Source organism: Ambystoma mexicanum, chromosome 4p, assembly GCF_040938575.1.
Source record: "Ambystoma mexicanum isolate Mex_15411 chromosome 4p, UKY_AmexF1_1, whole genome shotgun sequence".
Classification (NCBI taxonomy): domain Eukaryota; kingdom Metazoa; phylum Chordata; class Amphibia; order Caudata; family Ambystomatidae; genus Ambystoma; species Ambystoma mexicanum.
Window position 1 is genome coordinate 373,199,000 of NC_090927.1, and position 17,713 is coordinate 373,216,712.

The window sequence follows — 17,713 nt, forward strand, 5'->3', positions numbered from 1 at the left end:
GGGCCAATGGTTACTTAAACAAGTTGCTCTATAGCTCAGCACGCTCTCAGATAGATTGCATTTTTCTTCATCACCCGCAGGCACTTCAATGGTGCTTTGCCTGCTGTCCTGCAGAAGCCACCTGGTTAGCGTGCCTGCTTTCAGTTCCTGTCTTTTCCTTCTCCGGTTAGCACGTTTCAGTAAACGTTTTTTTTTTCCTTTTTTCTTTTAGATCATTTTGCGAGGTAGCCGTAGAGTTTAGTGGATGGTGAGATTGAAGTAAGACTTCTTCAGCGCAAATCGGCGATGATGCCTTTTCATTTAACTGTTTCCGTTTTTTTGACTGTCTTCTGGCTTGTTTTCGATTCGGATAAGTCAAAGGAGAACCTATAATAGAGTCAGAATTGCCAGGGTATCCAAAATCTCCACTGAAGTATTCGCATTTCCAGCATCCATCATTTTATTTGTTGCAGTCGCTCCGAATTATTTGTAGACACTAGACGAGTCCCTATGATATTGATAAAGAATGTCTAAAATGCAACTATGTTTTATAGACTGAGTGTAAATCCTATCACAAAGCTTCATCAATATTTTAAGGGCAAAATGAAGCAGACTCGTCAACGGAGTTATATTATTAGGTGGCGGGATGTCAGTGTTCTGCTTAGATTCATTAAGTTCCACATCGATTGCCTTTTTCGAACTACCATTGTTACCAGCTTCTTCTTTAGCAGCGTTCGTTGAATGCAAACTAGTTTGTTACCAGGGGTGTCATTTAGGGTTCTCCAGAGGTCGCAAAGGTCGCAATTGCGACCTCTGAGAACTCCCTTGCAACCTCTGTGGTCTGCCTTGCGACTTCTCAAAAAAAGAAAAACATATTTTTGTAATGCAAGCTCCTGGGCTGTGGCCAGCACCATGTGGCTCTTTACTTCTGGAGTGACGGGCTTTCTTGTCCAGGCCCCTTAAAAAGAGAAGAAAAATAAGAACAGGAGTGCCACAAGTCAGCACTGACCCTAAATAAGAAAGGATAGGAATACCAAATAATGTGTCTTTCTGGAATTCTATACAATAATTGCTAGACTCATTAAAGGTTTATTTCAGGCACACTTCAGGGGGTGAGTCACTAATGTAGTCTGTTCTTAAACGCCTCAACTCAGCCTTTCATCCATCTGAGGTCGATAAATGAGTACCAACACAGGTAGGGTGATATTGGGTGTATATTTTTTCTATATATAGCGATTAAGCGTAAGTGCTACATGATAACACATCATTATCATTTGGTCATGGACGTCTGCTTGCATTCACAGTAATTTGGTAATATTGGCCTATACACACTGATCTTAATGATACATATGGCGATCCATTCTTGTATGAACTGTACATCACATTATAGTGATATTTTAACCATATTTTGTGTAGTGTACAGTGCTATGTGATGCCATTTCCTGTTTTGTCAACGGGTGATAGGTTGTGTTCCATCGCTTCCCGCGATATCACTTCGGGGTGGGGTCAAACTACATCACTTCCTGCAATATCATCAGGGGGGTCAAGGGTTGTGTGATGTCACTTCCGCTACCCCTGGCGTTTTGGTGAAATGATTTCCCTGTTTGTGTCGACATCATTCGGAAATAGGGAGGGCGTACTGGATAGTCTGGGTGATGATCTCGTATGATTACTGTCACCAGCCGATTTCTCGTGATCAGAACGATGATTGGCAGGCCCATTACAATTACTCGCAATTTCAGCAATAGCCCTATTTAATCCGCATAGCCGGCAACAGAGGTCTAATAAGGAATTATCATCCAAAGTCTGTAATTTGGCCCAGTGTTTTCCCCATCTGAGACTTTGTTTTCTTATGGCCATTAATTGCTGAAGACACACTGTTTCTGTTGGTATCATCGTTAAACGCAGCTGCACGTTCTTCGCGATGGTAACCCGCACTTTTACCATAGGGCTTGGACTTTCGTAAATTGTAATGTTTACTTTTGCTTAGCGCTTTACCTAGCATAATTAAAGTACAAACTTTTGCAAGCAAGCAGCCGAACAACGCTCCGCCCTTCTCAGCGTAAAGTTGAAATGAAATTAAAAGCCCACTTCGCTAGCAGCACACTCCGTGAGATAACAATGTTTAATATATAACAAGTATGATTAATAACATTGGAATATAATACCTCACTCCACCGAACACCACTCACCAAACACACTCTGCAACACACTCTTCTACATGCTCCATGTGTAGGGATATGTTGATATAGAGTTCCTCAGAGCGGGCCAGAGCAGCCAGGTAGCATGGACTGTAGAAAGACTGATTTTTCCAACTCGAAGTGAAAACAGACACAATCCAATCCAATGCAAACAGATTGGCCGCCAAGCACACTCTGAAAGACACTCCGCTATACGCTCCGTGTGTAGGGCTATGTTGATATAGAGTTCATAAGAGCGGGACAGAGCAGCCAGTCAGCACAGGTTGTAGAAAGACAGATTTTTCCAACTCGAAGTGAAAACAGACACAATCCAATCCAATGCGAATAGATGGGGCGCCAAGCACACTCCCATAAAATGGATTTATGAGCTAGGGAGAATGACATTAGGGGTGTCGCTAGCCATAGGTAATGTAAAAGGCTTGCTGGCAGCTATTATAGGGGAGAGAGCTGCTGACATTTGGAAACATGCAGGATATGCAGGTGTGACTGCACAAAACATGACACATGATGGGGTGCCATTTAATAATTGCAGAGCAGATGTATGGCGGGCACTCAGGGTACAATATCCCGATACATCAGACATTGCTGCAATTATGACTAGGTAATTGTGGGAGGATGAAGATCCTGTTGCTTATATTCAAGATATTCAAGACAGATGGTGCCAGGAGATGTTAAACAGTGGGATAAAATGGCAGCATTATTTTACCGACAAGACAAGGGAGGACAAAACAAACGATCTTACTAGGCCATGTGTCAATTAGATCGTGCAAGTGCGATACGCAAAAGTGCAGGTGGGGAGGCAGAGGGGTAGTGCCAGCGTGAGGGAAGCAGGAAGTGTAATCAGGGCAACAATGCTCTGAGTAAGTGCAACCAGGGCAGCGCAGCTCTGGGTAAGTGCAAGGTGGTAGAGGACTGCAGGGTTCCAGATACAGCCCCTAAGTGTGTAGTAGGCCTGCAGGCAGTGCAGATGCTACTAGTCAAGGGGGAGTTTGGTACCAGTGAGACTCTGAGGGTAGCCATGCAACCAGTCAGTGCAGCATACAGGGTGGTCAGCAAGGGGAGAGAGAGAGAGAAAGCAGAAGAAGTGAAAAGGACGTTCTTGAGCTGCTCCGGAACTTCAGCTGGTCTGGCTCAAGTTTGAGAGTGGCAGGGAGGCCATTCCAGAGGGAGGCACCTGCAGAGAAGAGAGATCTATCTTCCACTCTCTGCCTGGAGAAGCGTCTGACCCCCAGAGAGATGGAGGTGGCCGAGCGAAGGGCCCGGGAGGAAAAGTGTTTAGGAAGAGAGTTAGATGTAGTCCGGGCCCTGGTTCCAGAAAGCCTTGTGGATGATGCAGAGGGTCTTGAACTTGATCCTTGCAGCCACCAGGAGCCAGTGGAGGGATTTCAGGGCTGGAGAGATACGGTCCCTGGGCTTGAGGCCAAGGACAAGTCTTTCAGTCCTGTTCTGGATTAGTTGCAAATGGCAGAGAGTAGATGAAGGCAGATTGAGAGAGGCTGTTGCAGTAGTCCAGCCTAGAGAAAACCGGGTCTCTGGAGACAGTAAGCTTCTGGGGGAAAGTGAGGAAAGGAAGAATACCTTTGAGGAGGAGTAGCAGGTAGTGGGCATTCTTGGCAAGGTCTGTGATGTGAGGACAGAAGGAAAGAGTGGAGTTGAAGATGACACCAATGTTTTTAGCCTCACAGGAAGGTGAATGAAGAGGGCCCAAGGAGGACAGCCAGAGTGAGAGAGGGAAAGCTGGAGCAGGGGTCCCAATGAGAAGGATCACAGTTTTACTGGCCTTGAGGCAGCGATTGTTGGAGGTGCACCACTCCTGAATCTCAGATAGACAGTCAGGAATGAGCAAGAGATGATAGGAGGCTAAGGGGAGCCTGAAGGAGAGCTGAGTGTCATCCAAATATCACTGAATGTTAGAGAAGAAGGTACAGATAAGGTGGTCCAAAGTGGCCAAGTAGACATTGAAGAGCCAGAGTGGGAAGTTAGAGCCCTGGGGAACACCACATCTGGAAAGAGAGGCAGTGGAGAGAAAGGACCCAAATTGGACCTGGGAGAGTCAGCCCAGGAGGAAGGAGTTCAACCAAGCCAGGGCCTGATCCATGATGCCCAGGTTCTCACAGAGATGATTGATCAGGATAGCATGATTGAACAAGTCAAAAGCAGAGGAAAGATCAAGGAGGATGAGGACAGAGGATGGCTAGAATTGAGATTAGTGAGCAGATCCTCACGGGTGTTCAGGAGAGCAGTTTCTGAAGCCAGACTGATGGACATGGAGACAACCAAAAGATTCAGTGTGGAAAGTAAGTTGGGAGATGGGCAGCTTTTTCAGGAGCTGGCCCAGGAAAGTAGTGATAGAGATCAGGGGGTAGTTTGCCAGAGAGGAAGGATGGACAGAAGGCTTTTTCAGGAGGGGGTTCACAAAGGAGTGCTTGAGCGGAGAGGGGAACTTCCAGTGGCAAATGAGTGATTGCAGACATCGTCCAAGGCTGGATCGAGGGTGTCAATTTGGTCCTTGATGGTTCTGGAGTAGCAGGGGATGACACTTCCATAGATCATACTTGTCTAGACATCTCATCAGGAGTGGTCAGAGAGAAAGAGGATAAAGGAGAAGGAGTGGGTGAGGTGGCCAGAGGGGTGCCAGGAGAGATAGAGGGAGAGGAAGAGGAGAGAGAGGACAGGATGTCCTGAGTTTTAGTGGTGTGGTGAGAAGGCAGAGCTGTATTGGGAGGGAACAGTAGAGGTGGAGACTGCAGAAGGATTGGCCAGCTCTTTGCATATTTTGGCTGTGTTGTTAGAGGCCGCAAAGATGCAGGCTTGGATGTGGGCTCTCTTCTTGGTCGGGACAGAAAGTCTGTATTGCTTTTGGAGCAGGCAGCAGGAAGAGGAGCATTTAATGGTGGTCAACTGCAACAATATTGGAATTTCAGAAGAATAAGACATATAGCTAGAACATGTAGAAGCAGGGGAGGTATGCAACAACATTTGCAAGTTCCAAGAGGGGGTATGGGTTATGCTCCACAATATATTATAGAATCGCAGGAATATTATGCCCAAAATCACCCACAGGTTCAGACATATGCACTGCAACCACAGCAAATGCAGCAAGCCCATTACAAATTCAATCGCCACAAGGGCAACCACAGCAAGTACCCATGCAAGCACAAAAGGTACAAACTCAGCAAGCACCAACACAACAGTCTATGGTACCACAATGGAATATGACTACAGGAGTGCAGCAAGCACCTTTCACAAGTAAAGGGATGAATTTATATCCACAATAGGACAGCCCACAGAGCGTCCTGATGTGTTCAGTATTATCAGTGACACCAGACCCCAAAGAGGAACCAAGGGTCAAGATGACAAAAAAAGCAAGACATTTTCATTTCTTATGGACACTGGAGCAACACGTACCTGTGTCCATGAGGGAAAATACCCAATGCCACGTATTGCAATGAATCCGCAGGGATTCTCTGGGGTGATGAATTTAGTGCCTTTTACAGACAAATTACCAATTTCTATATGAAAACATGTCTATGCCATTATTGTATTCTTGGCAAAAGACAGTTAACATATTAGGGCATGGCTTAATGATGAATCTTATGACAATATTGTTTAATGACGAAGACATACATTATATGAATGTGAGTGAGTATATATTAGCCTTTATAGGCCAGAAGCCATTACAAGGGATCCCCTTAGGCCCTGAAGTATTTTTATATGGAGTGCATGTTTTATTATCATGGTTGCCCAGATTGATAGGTAAACTATTAAGAATACGTGATTAGTTTTTTGTTAAGACCAGATATTCCTTTGAATGAGGAAGAAGGGCAGATTATTCCCTCGTTGCGAGAAGCAGCAGTGGTCGGAGAGGAAAGGGTAGTTCTTCATAGGACAGATGATGAAGGAAGAGGACGGAGAACAGTGTTAGCCCTCAGTGAAGGATGCAGGATCACAGATTTGAAAGACAAGGAGTCGTTTAACAATGAATATTCAGATGATGAATTAGTATTTTTCATAAGTCTCACTTATTGAATAAAAGTAGTGAATAGGGAAATACTGCAGAGAATGGCATTGGTAAAAAAACAGTCACCTTTATTTTTCCAGAAAGATTTGGAAAAGTACCAAGATTTAATGGACCACAAGTCTGTATAATTTGATTCCATTAAAAGGAGAGGGAGCACTTAAAATCAAGCTTAAACCATGAACACTTTTGCCACGTGCAAAGCAATGACCTCTGATGAAGGTATATTTCAGACCATTTCAGCATTAATTAAGCAAGGAATACTGGTACCATCTGATTCTCAAGGTAACACGGCTGTGTACCCAGTGAGAAAATTGACAGGACCTTTGCCCTTGAAACAATATAGTCGAAGCTGAGTTTCCTTTAGTTCCGAATCCCGTAACAATATTGCGGTAAATATCCTGTCCAAGGCCAAATATTTTGCTGTAATAGATTTAAAAAATATGTGCTTTTCAGTTCCCCTTCATGAAGACCCATTTTCCTACAGAATGATCTGCCTGAAACATGCCCGTTTGCCCCAGGAGTACTGTGAATCCCCTTCAATCTTTAATAGAGTCCTTCATATAGACTTAGGCAACGTTCAGCTAGAGAGTGCAATAGTCCAATACATGGATTAGTGTGTAGTGAGAGAGAAGAAAGATGTAGAGAAGATTCCATTAAGCTAATGACTATCCTTGCAGAGAAAGGATATAAAGTGGACAAAGAGAAATTACAATACTGTCAGGAAGAGGTCTTGTATATAGGACAGTTGATTCCTCATGAGGGGATGAACATGACGCTTGAAAGAGCAGTAGCAATTATGAATACCTCAAAACCTAAAACCGTGAGGGAAATTCAACAATTTTTAGGCCGATATAATTATTGCAGGGCCTGAGTTTTTGATTACAGTACTTATATTCAACCACTTTTAAAAGGGCTTAAAGAAACACAGGTGGGCAACAGCAAAATAATATGGACAGATGAAATGACTGAAGGCTTTGAAGAATTAAAAAATGCAATCAGTACAGCCCCTGTATTGGGAATACCAGACGATCATGAAGAATTGTATTTATTCTTCCATTCAAATGGAGGAGTCATGACAGCAGTTCTTACACAAAAAAGGACATTAGGACATGGACACAAACCATTAGCCTATTATAGTGGGATTTTAGATCCAGATTTGAAATGGCATTATCACTGTGAGCAGTCTTTATCTGCTGCTGCATTTGCAATTGAAAAAGCTTCAAATATAATAATGGGGTGTTCACTAACATTGGGCCTCATTACGGAGTAGGAGGTAGCCATGGCGCTATTAGCACCATGGCTACCCCCTTAACGCATTTCGGGTCCACGTTCCCAGAATAGGGACTTACTGGGTCATTCCGACCTTGGAGGACCCGGTAAATCCCCATTCCCGGAACCATTACCCATTCCCATTCGAGCAACCATAGGGCTCAATGGGAATGGGGATGGAGCTAATAATGGGCCCGCTATCAACAGGCCCGTTATTAGCTCTGAAGTCCCTTAACAGGTCCCTTTCATAACACCTGGTAAAACCAGGCGTTGAGGAAGGGACCCGCTAAGGGACCTCGGAATGGGATGGTAAGGGATTACCGGCACTGGTGTCCTTACCGGTGCCGGTAATCCCTTACCTCCCACCTCGTAATGTGGCCCATTATCTTTTGAGCATGCATCATTTGGCATTTGAGAGAAACCAAGAGTACATTGACCACACAGAGAGCATCAGGATACGAGGTCATAATATTGAATCCTGCGATTAAAATTGTCAAATGTAGGACAGTGAACCCAGCAAAGTTTATAGTTGAAGCAGTAAGTGAGGATGACTATGTACATGATTGCACAATGTGTATTGAGAATTATGATGAAATTCCCCAAGCTAGAGAAAATGCCCTCGCGAGTAGGGAAATCGTTTTTATTGATGGTTCTTCCAAAATTGATCAAACAGCTGGTGAAAGGCATACTGGATCAGCAGTAGTAAAGCTGAACCAAGAGGGTGAATTTGAGTTAGTGACAAACACAAGATTGTCTTCACATTGCTCAGAAATGCTTTCGCCCCTTGAAACACTTGTGTATAGGCACGTAACAAATGCCATATCATATCATAGCACAGGCTGCAGAATTAGTTACGCTTATTGGAGTACTTCAGAAATTTGAAGATGAGAAAGTGACACTGTACTCTGACTCCACCAATTTGATGTCAACTGTACAGGCAGGTTTGTCACACTGGAAATGGATGGGTTTCCTCCACGCAGATAGCACTCGAATGCAACATGCAGCCATATTGGATAAACATATTGAAGTACTAGCATTCCCATTGATGCTCACAATCGTAAAATGCTCCGCACATTTTAAAGGACAGATCTAATTGCTTGCAGAAACAAAGCTGCAGATTTAAAAGCTAAAAAGGCAGCCTATTTTCCAGTCATTTTTAATTTTGAAGTTGAAAGTTTTAAACAAATGACAGGACGATGCATGTAGATAAAGGAAGGCTTCAACATGCTGTCTATTGTCCAGTTAATTGAGATACAAGCGTGAGCACCACAGGAAGAGAAGGATCTATCAAAGAAGCAGGCGTGTTCTTTATCCCCCACTGAGGCAATATGGAGACAGGATAGCAATGGAAAGCCAGTAAGGCCTCCTGCACTAATAAGGGTAGCATTGCAGCAATTCCACGACCCCACGCATGAGACTGGAGAGAGTCTAGCTGCAACAATTACAGAAGAATGGTTCTCACCGAATGTGTTAGAACATGTGGCATAGTTTATTGTACATTGCATCGTGTGACAGAAATGTACTGCAGGGCACACTTTGCGAACACTGAGAGGAGCAATTCCTAGACCCAATGGCCCATTTCAGCATCTACATATAGATTATGTAGAAATGCTGCAGACATGTAACGTTACAGGTAAATGCTGGTTGTGGTGTGTTGTTTTTCTAGATGGATCGAGGCAGGTCCATGCACACACCCTAATGAGACATGCAATGCCAAGTTCATCATGCGTGAGGTGCTCCCAAGATGGGGTGTGTGTGAGGTTCTGCAGTCTGATAATGGACCACATTTCGTGAATGGGCTGTTTGAACAGATAGCTCTTCTATTAGGTATTAAGCACACATTTTCTTCCACTTATCACTGACAAGCGAATGGCGTCAGTGAGCGATTAAATGGATTATTGAAGGAAAGAAAAGCAAAGATAAAAATAACTTTGAAGAAGGAATTGCTACATTGCCTACCCTTAGCCTTATACTCTTTAAGGAATCAGCCTGGCTCAGGTCACCATCTAACTCGTCATGACTTGGTGACTAGATGCCGTATGAGAACACCCCTTGCTCCTCCGACGAGATTAAAAACAGAAGCCTGTGTAGTGAGGACATTAGTTGACGAGATGCATGATTACCTAAGGACAATGAATGCAAGTGTCAAGAATCGAATGCATTATGATTTGTGTTTTGCTCCTGATTATAATGACTTTTAGACATGTTATAAGAAATAATACAGAGATGGTAGATGACAGCGAAACATTTACTGTTGCCCCTGATGAAATTACAAACAACATCCTTTATAATCTTACTAGGCATTTATTTCAATTTAAAAGGGATGTTGGGGAAAATCATGAAGATATAGGTGCATATCTTGACAATTTGGCTCATTTAAAAAAATAACCTATGGTACCAGCTGTAATGAAGGCAGGGTATCAAACAGTAAAACAGACACAAGTGACCACAGAATCTGTTTCAAAACGCTCCCTTTAACCCACAAATGCCTACACAAGCAAGCCCCTAAATACCTCATAGAGAAACTCAAGCCCAATGACTCCAACAGACCTACGCGCACAGCCTATGAGCACTGCCTCATCACACCATGATTCAAGTTACAGAATGCAGTAGCTTCCCAGTGGTAGCAGCTAAGCTCTGGAACAACTAACCAGTAGCTCTCCGGTTAGAAACCTTATATTGGACCTTCTGAAAACACCTAAAAACGTGGCTATTTACGCAGGAGTTACAAAAATAACTACACAATCATATTCCTCAACTAAGCCACTATCTACTGAGCACCCCCCCCACATAAGCAACCATAGAACCTCTGCTTCTTTTCTCCTTTCACCTGTAACTCTGTAACCTAGAAAGCTCAAGTAACTACAAAACCACTGTATCTGATGTCACCTGTGCAACTCTGTAACCATGTAATTTGTGTATCTCTGTAATCTTTATATGCTAGTATTGAACCTGTAACACTAGCATGTTGACTGCCAAGAACAGCGCCTAGATGCCTTCGGGCTGGGTGTTCTATATGAATTGCAAAATAAATAAATAAATAAAATAAATAAATACAGGGTGTTTATTGAACTTCAATTGGGTTTAAAAAATGCCTATCTAATCCTAAATCAAAATATGGAGCAAGCTACGACCAGAAAATAATAATAACACAGTCCCAGTCAAGTCTTTCAATATAAAAGGGCCTATACTAATAATCCTATTGCTAATCCTTTCCTCTAAATACAAATAGTGTGGGAAACAATGTTATGCAAAAGAAAAGTGTTCAAGAAATGAAATGTTAGGATTTTCAAGCCGCTGGCTTCCCTTTCCCATGTTTTCCGAATAGGACAAAGTGGTACACTCGAGCTTAGCACACTCTTTGGTTTTTCTAGCACGAGGATGCAGTTCAAAACTTCAACATCAGGGCCTTCTGTGCCAAAGTCTCTTTGCCATTCAGAGGGCTTCATTACAACCCAGGCGGTAGGGGGTTCCCGGTGCGGGTAGAGCTGCCGGTGCCGTTGACCCTCTACCTCCTCATTACGAGGTCTGCTCGCGGGTCCCGCTAAGGACACCTGGTAAAACCAGACGTCCTTAGCAGGTCCCGCGAGCAGACCAGGATGTTAAGAACGGGCCCATCATTAACAGGCCCGTTGTTAGCATCCTCCCCATTCCCATTGAGCCCTATGGTGGCTCAAATGGGAATGGGGATGTACCGGGTCCAGGTTCCTTGAATGGGGAAATACCGGGCCCTCCAAGGTCGGAATGGCCTGGTATTTCCCCATTCAAGGAACCTGGTACCCTGTATGGGGGTAGACATGCCGCTAAAAGCGGCATGTCTACCTCCATACTTGTAATGAGGCCCAGAGTATCTTATTTCAGAGGGCCTGATGAAACACGACACAATACTAAAGTACCTTTGTTATGAGGATTTTCACGTATACACCTTCTAGGGTGATTTATAGTTCACAAAGGTCCCCCTCTGCCAGGCTCAGACCCACATTAACACAAAATCTTCAATTGGTCTTCCTCTGCCAGGCTCAGATTCATGTACTTTTCCAAACATGTTCTACTTCATCAAAATCAAAGTCTTTCGACTGTGCGTAGGATTTTGCTGGACCCGTTGCAGGACCACTTCGATTCACATTTATTCATTCTCTTTCAATTGGTCTCCGTCTGAAGGGCTCTGACTAAATTGATCTTCTTCTGCCACTTCTCAGCTGGATACCTTACAGAGACCTTCGATTGAGTACCCACGTGGTGCCGGACCACTCTGTCAGAGGTAGGGTAGCTTGCTTTAAAGTTCAATCACTCATCAGCAGTACAACTTCACTTGCGTCTCTTATCACACACGGGTTTAACAATATTCCTTCCAGTCCTCGCCATACAATGTTGCTGCTTGCAACCTTGGCTTCAAAACAGACCGGTCTCGTATTAGTCTCCCCAACTGACCAGCTGTTTTGACTTCAATGAAGCTGCTTTGTTCTCGTAGCCAAGGATGGTATCATGGTGGCTGGTAATTCTCCCTGCCTTAGTTATTGACACAGGGGGCCCCTGACATCTCCGACACACAATGCAGGATTATTTAGCCTAGTTTCCTGGTCTTAAGCTTTCTATTCTCTAGGTCACTGGAAAGTAATGGTCCCTTGTCAAAAAGGTCAAGGGAATTCCTCTCCTTGCGAGCCGTCTTGACACTGCTGTTTCCTTGTGTGCTTTGCCTCGCTCCGAGTATGCTCTAGTGCTCCGACTATTATCTGTGTGCGGAAGTATAATGAAAGTGTGATGGTAAGTAATTGCCTGAACTTGCGTGACCATTGCATCCTGCATGGGGGTTAGCCTGTTTTCTCTCATAGCAGGCTGTCTGTGAGAAAGTGTTTGTGTTGTAAGAGGGGGGAATTTACTTTTCCTAAATGTCCTACCTGGTTGGATAGGGGGGGGTTACAAGGAAGGGGATACTGCTTCTCACCGTCCGGTGTCCCACTCCCTGAAGACCCCTCCCCCAGGTGATCCTCCCGCAATGGTCCACCCCCCGGAACTGGATCCAAATGCAATGGCTGTGTCCTGTCCATCTGGATGACATATCCCCAGAGACTAGTGGGTGAGACACCTTCCGGTTTCTCATACAACACATGAAAAAGGTGCAAAGGAGAATGTCAGATGAAAGCTGTTAGATGGGTTCCCTTATACCTTATGCTTTGGGAACTTATAAAATATTCATAGCAACAGAAGTACCATTGAACAAAGCACATTTCCTGACACATCTTGCACTTTGCCTGACCAGAGGACTGTTCCATGACAGAACAGCATCCACAGTGTGGGTGGATAAAGTGGCATCCCAGAGAGACGACAACTATGTACAAGATTTGAAATCAATAGAAAAGCCAGAAGTGATGCATCATATAATGAAATATGAACAGCTTGGAAATAATGGAGCAGGAATCAAGATTGAAGAAAACAAGATGCTACAATGCAAGGATAAGAAAGGGAAGGAGATACGAACAGTGCTCACTCCTGAACGATGGCCGGAAGGATTGGTCGCGTGCATTGCAACAGCATTGATCGAACAACGGGAAGTAGTTGTGGCAAATACAGAAATGAATGCAAAACCCAATGGCATAAGATTGCAAGATTGTTGACATGGGTCAACGATGAATGAGGGAGGACCATTGCAGACACTTACTATGAAGAATGTGTCTTTATACTTCAGAAATAATGGCACAGTGAAAGTTGGAGAAACCGCCAGTGTGGCCAGGTTTTTTGATGTGCCATGCATAGTGAAGGAACAGCAGTCCTGGTGGACCATTATTGGGCCTGTGGAGCAAGAGCATATATAAAGTTGCCACCAAAATGGGGAGGGGTTTGTTCATTGGTGCTGATAAGCAGAAAAGCCTTAGTAGTACCACATAGTGACCTGCAGATTACATATTTCCCGAAGACGGATACACATCTGAGGAAGTCACGTCAAGTCAAGAGAAGCCTATTATGACATTCCAGATGAGCATAAGTTGTTCAGCAGAACAGCAATGATATTCATAGCCATATTTCTGCCAGGAACCCAGAGGCCAGTGTATGCCAAGTGGATGCAAATCACAAGATCAGAACTGATGCAAACAATCAACAGGACAATAATAGTATTTAATGTGATCATGGAAGAGTTAGGGCAATCAGCCTCATGGCCCTCCAGAACAGGTATGTCCTCGACATAATTACAGTAATGGAAGGAGGTATGTGTGCCAAACTCTGGCCTTCTTGCTGTACATTTAATCTGCTCATGATGAAGACAATCACACGTTGACAGAAGCAATAATGATGTTGTCAACCCTGCATATGAAGATGGAGGATGAAGTAGACACAATCGAGGGTGATGGCTGGTTTCTGTCTCTGTTTTCATGGATTCCAACTTGGTTGTCAAATGTCTTCAAGTTACTTGGAGCAGTATTTTTGTTGGTATTGATAGGATTTTGTCTCATAAGGATCATTTCAGGAGAGTGCTACGACATGACCTGGAGTGTGAATGAACATATAAAGAATGCTAGTCACCTGAGAGGGTGAAAATGATATGGCGCTCAAAGAAATAATTCTATTAAGAAATGATAAAGGAGAATGAAAAAGAGAATGAAGAAAGGAATGTGGTCTAGAACTCGAGCAGAGTTGGACACATTTTCTTTGTCTCCCACCCCCTCACCACTGTCATACTGAAATAGCAGGAGAAGGGCTATATGTGGAACCCCATGTGTTATGCCCACACCTCATTGAGTTTATGAGAGATGTTATGCACTCAGACAACTGTATTGAATGTACCCTTTCACTGAAAGTGAGGAAGGATGACGTATGAAAGGATATCAGCACACACCATTGTTTTACAAGTTTTGAGCAAATATTTTTCCTCTTTTTTTTGGGGACTAGGGTTATTGAGGAGATACATGTGTACAAAAGCAATTTCACCACAAGCTTCCCACCTTCCCAACACATAGGCTGTGGAATGATAATAACTTTCATTCAGCTGTATCTGTCAACATCAGTTCAGTTATCAAAAAAACATATTTTATTAGGTATACACAACAATATAAAAAGACCATGGGCCTGATTATGACCTTGACAGTAGGGGTTTAACAAGGCTGGTAGAGCTGTCAGCCCTGTTAAACCCCTACCACCTCATTACGAGGTTTGCTTGCGAGACCCGGTAAGGATGCCTGGTAAAACCAGGCGTCCTTATCGGGTCCCGCGAGCAGACCAGGATGCAAACAATGGGCCTGTCATTAACGGGCTCATTGTTTGCCTCCTCCCCATTCCCAGTGAACCCTATGGGGGCTCGAATGGGAATCGGGATGTACAGGGTCTGGGTTCCTGGAATGGGAAATACCGGGCACTCCAAGGTCAGAATGGCCCGGTATTTCCACATTCCAGGAACCCTGACCCGGTACCCGGAATGGGCGTAGCCATGCCGCAAATACCAGCATGGCTACCTCCAGGGTCATAATGAGGCCCATGTGTTAGAAAAGCACAAGAACAATCTTTCTAAAACAAAGAAAAAGGCCTGCTCAGGGCCATTTGGACAATCAGTGTTTTTATGAAGAATACATAAAAGAAAAACATCACATGAATCACATTGAAATGGTTATGGCAGCTTTCATCAATCAGATAAGTCTGCATATGACTGGTTGCATTAAAACATGTGTGATGTTAGTACCACTGGTGATTTTGGTAATAATGAATTAGTATCTATTTATCATGACACGTCTACATTTAATTGTGTTTCTGGGGGCAGAGAGACACATAAACAGGTTAAATCCTGATGTTGAATGTGTTGTCATCCCCCTTCTTCAGGACGCTATCGAACATTAATTCTAGGAACAATTTAGCTATCTGCACTGGACCATGTGCACTGTCATTTCTACCTAGGAGTAAAAAATAAAAAAATGTGAAACCAAGATACCTATATTTTTCTCATAACAGTTATTACTCTAAGGGACAGGGAAGGGAGTAGACATCCCACTAACTAGCTTCTTTCAAGTGTGGGAGTGAGTTCAAAGGTTGCTCTGCATAAAGCTTATGCGTCTGGATGAATCTGAATCTGAAAACAAAAAGAGAGAACTTTGTTTGTCTCTCCTTGTTTTCGTTATGAAATGATGCATCTGCATCTAACATATTAATTTACTCGCATCTCAACTGTCAGGTTTACTTTTTCATTTGGGTGATGTGTCACTCTCTTCCTGATATTGTTTCACCATTCCTTACTTTTGACAGGCGAGGACCATCACAGGTCGAATTACCTCACACATAATTCCTCTGCACCTTGTCTGCAATCGACAACACAAGAATGGGCAGTATTTTAGTCTTTTGGTCACGTAAGATCACAATATATGTAATTCATCAAACCTGCTTCACTTACTAAATCATTCTGATATCCGTAGATGGAGATCCACACTATGGGTTGTCCGTCATATACTGGGAAGTGGTTCAGACTCAGATGTTTTTGCTTGTCTGTGCTCCTGGTACAAGAAAGAATCCTACGGAAATATCCATGCACAACTTTGTCAGTATTCCTCTATTGTTCGTAGTTCCCAAGTGCCAAATAATCCCAACCAAAGTCTACACTTACTTGCAGGCATTCTGGGGCGCTTCTCGCTGTCTAATCCCGCATAGTTTAGGCGGAAGAACTGTTCTCTGATGGAGACACTCGCTCACCTTGTTCTCGCGTTTGTGTATCTGTGCGTCTGGCCACCATCTTAGGTTAGTATAGTCTTTACGCTGGCCCAGCGCTTACATTTGCGTATGTCTGCAGATAGCCGCTATCTTGGATGAGTATGTTTGTTCACCATTCGTCCTGTATCTTTCTTGGCAGCTTAGTGAGGAATGACCCAGATTATAACTTTGGGTCAAAGGACCACTTGGGAGAGCCTTTATCATGTTAGCCCTTTATTTTATATTGTTTGGCAAATCAAGAATTGACTGCTGCATGAAATTAACAGTTCATATGTGCTATGGTGATCCTCAGCACTATTGCCAGCTAGACATCACCGGTGACTAAAATATCAGTGGAAGAACAAATTCCACTCCACAGCAATGTAAAAGCCCACTTTTACAGTGTTTAGATCATAAATCAATTTTTGCTCCATTTTTTTGAGGGCCAGATCTCTGTCACCACCCCGGGGGTGAGCCCTCAACGTTTGGATTACAAACCAGTATAAGTCATTATGTGAGTGCTTAGCTTCTTGAAAGTGAGCTACCAAGGGTTTATCTGCATTTTGATTTCTGATGGCAGATCGATGTTCGCATATACATGTTTTCACTGTTCTTTTGGTTTTTCCAATACACAAGAGGCCACATGGGCATCTGATGCCATAAATCACCCATTTAGTCAGGCAATTCGAAAAGGTGTTCAACTTCCACATACGTCCATTTAAGTGTACTTGTTAGATGACATACGGAACACTGGCCACATTTGAAATGGCCACATACCGGGGGTGAATGCCATAGTTGGTTCTGGTCAGATGTCAGATTTATTTTGACTGGGTATGTGTGCACTAATTTATCACAAAGATTCGGAATTCTCTTGAATGCAAATCTCAGAGTTGTAGGTTTGAAATCATCTGATTGCATAATTCTCCAATTTTTTAGAATTATCTTTCTTAGGTCATTACTCAAAGGAGAAAACGTGAAGATACATGACATTCTATCATCCTGGGATTTCTTTTGTTTAGTTAGACACATTTCTCGGTTAGCGTTCCATGCTCGTTTCATGGATCGTTTCACGATTTTGGAAGGGTATTGACGATTTTGTTATTTTTTACTTAATTCGTTACTGTTGGTTTTGAAATTGTCGATCTTGCTGCAGTTGCAGCGGATCCTGAGGAACTGCCTGTAGGGGAGGTTTTTCTGCATAATCAAAGGGTGAAAGCTACTACACAGTAGTAGTGTATTTTTATAGTTTTTTTTATAGGTTTATAATCAAGAGATTATTTGATTTTATAAAGATGACTAAATCCAAAAATGCAGCTTTTTCTTTATTGAATGACATTGTGAACTTAATGGTGGGAACTTGTTAGTTCAACCACAATAGGAAAGTTACCAATTCATCTTCCTGTCTATTCCATAACATAAAAATGTCATTGACATATTGATGCCAAGATGTGATTTGCCTCTGGAAGGGGTTAGTCACTGCATAGATGACACGTTCCTCGTAATTATCCATGAAAAGATTGGCCAAATCGGTGGCAAATGTACCCCCCATGCTTGTTCCATGGATTCTTTGTTAATAGGT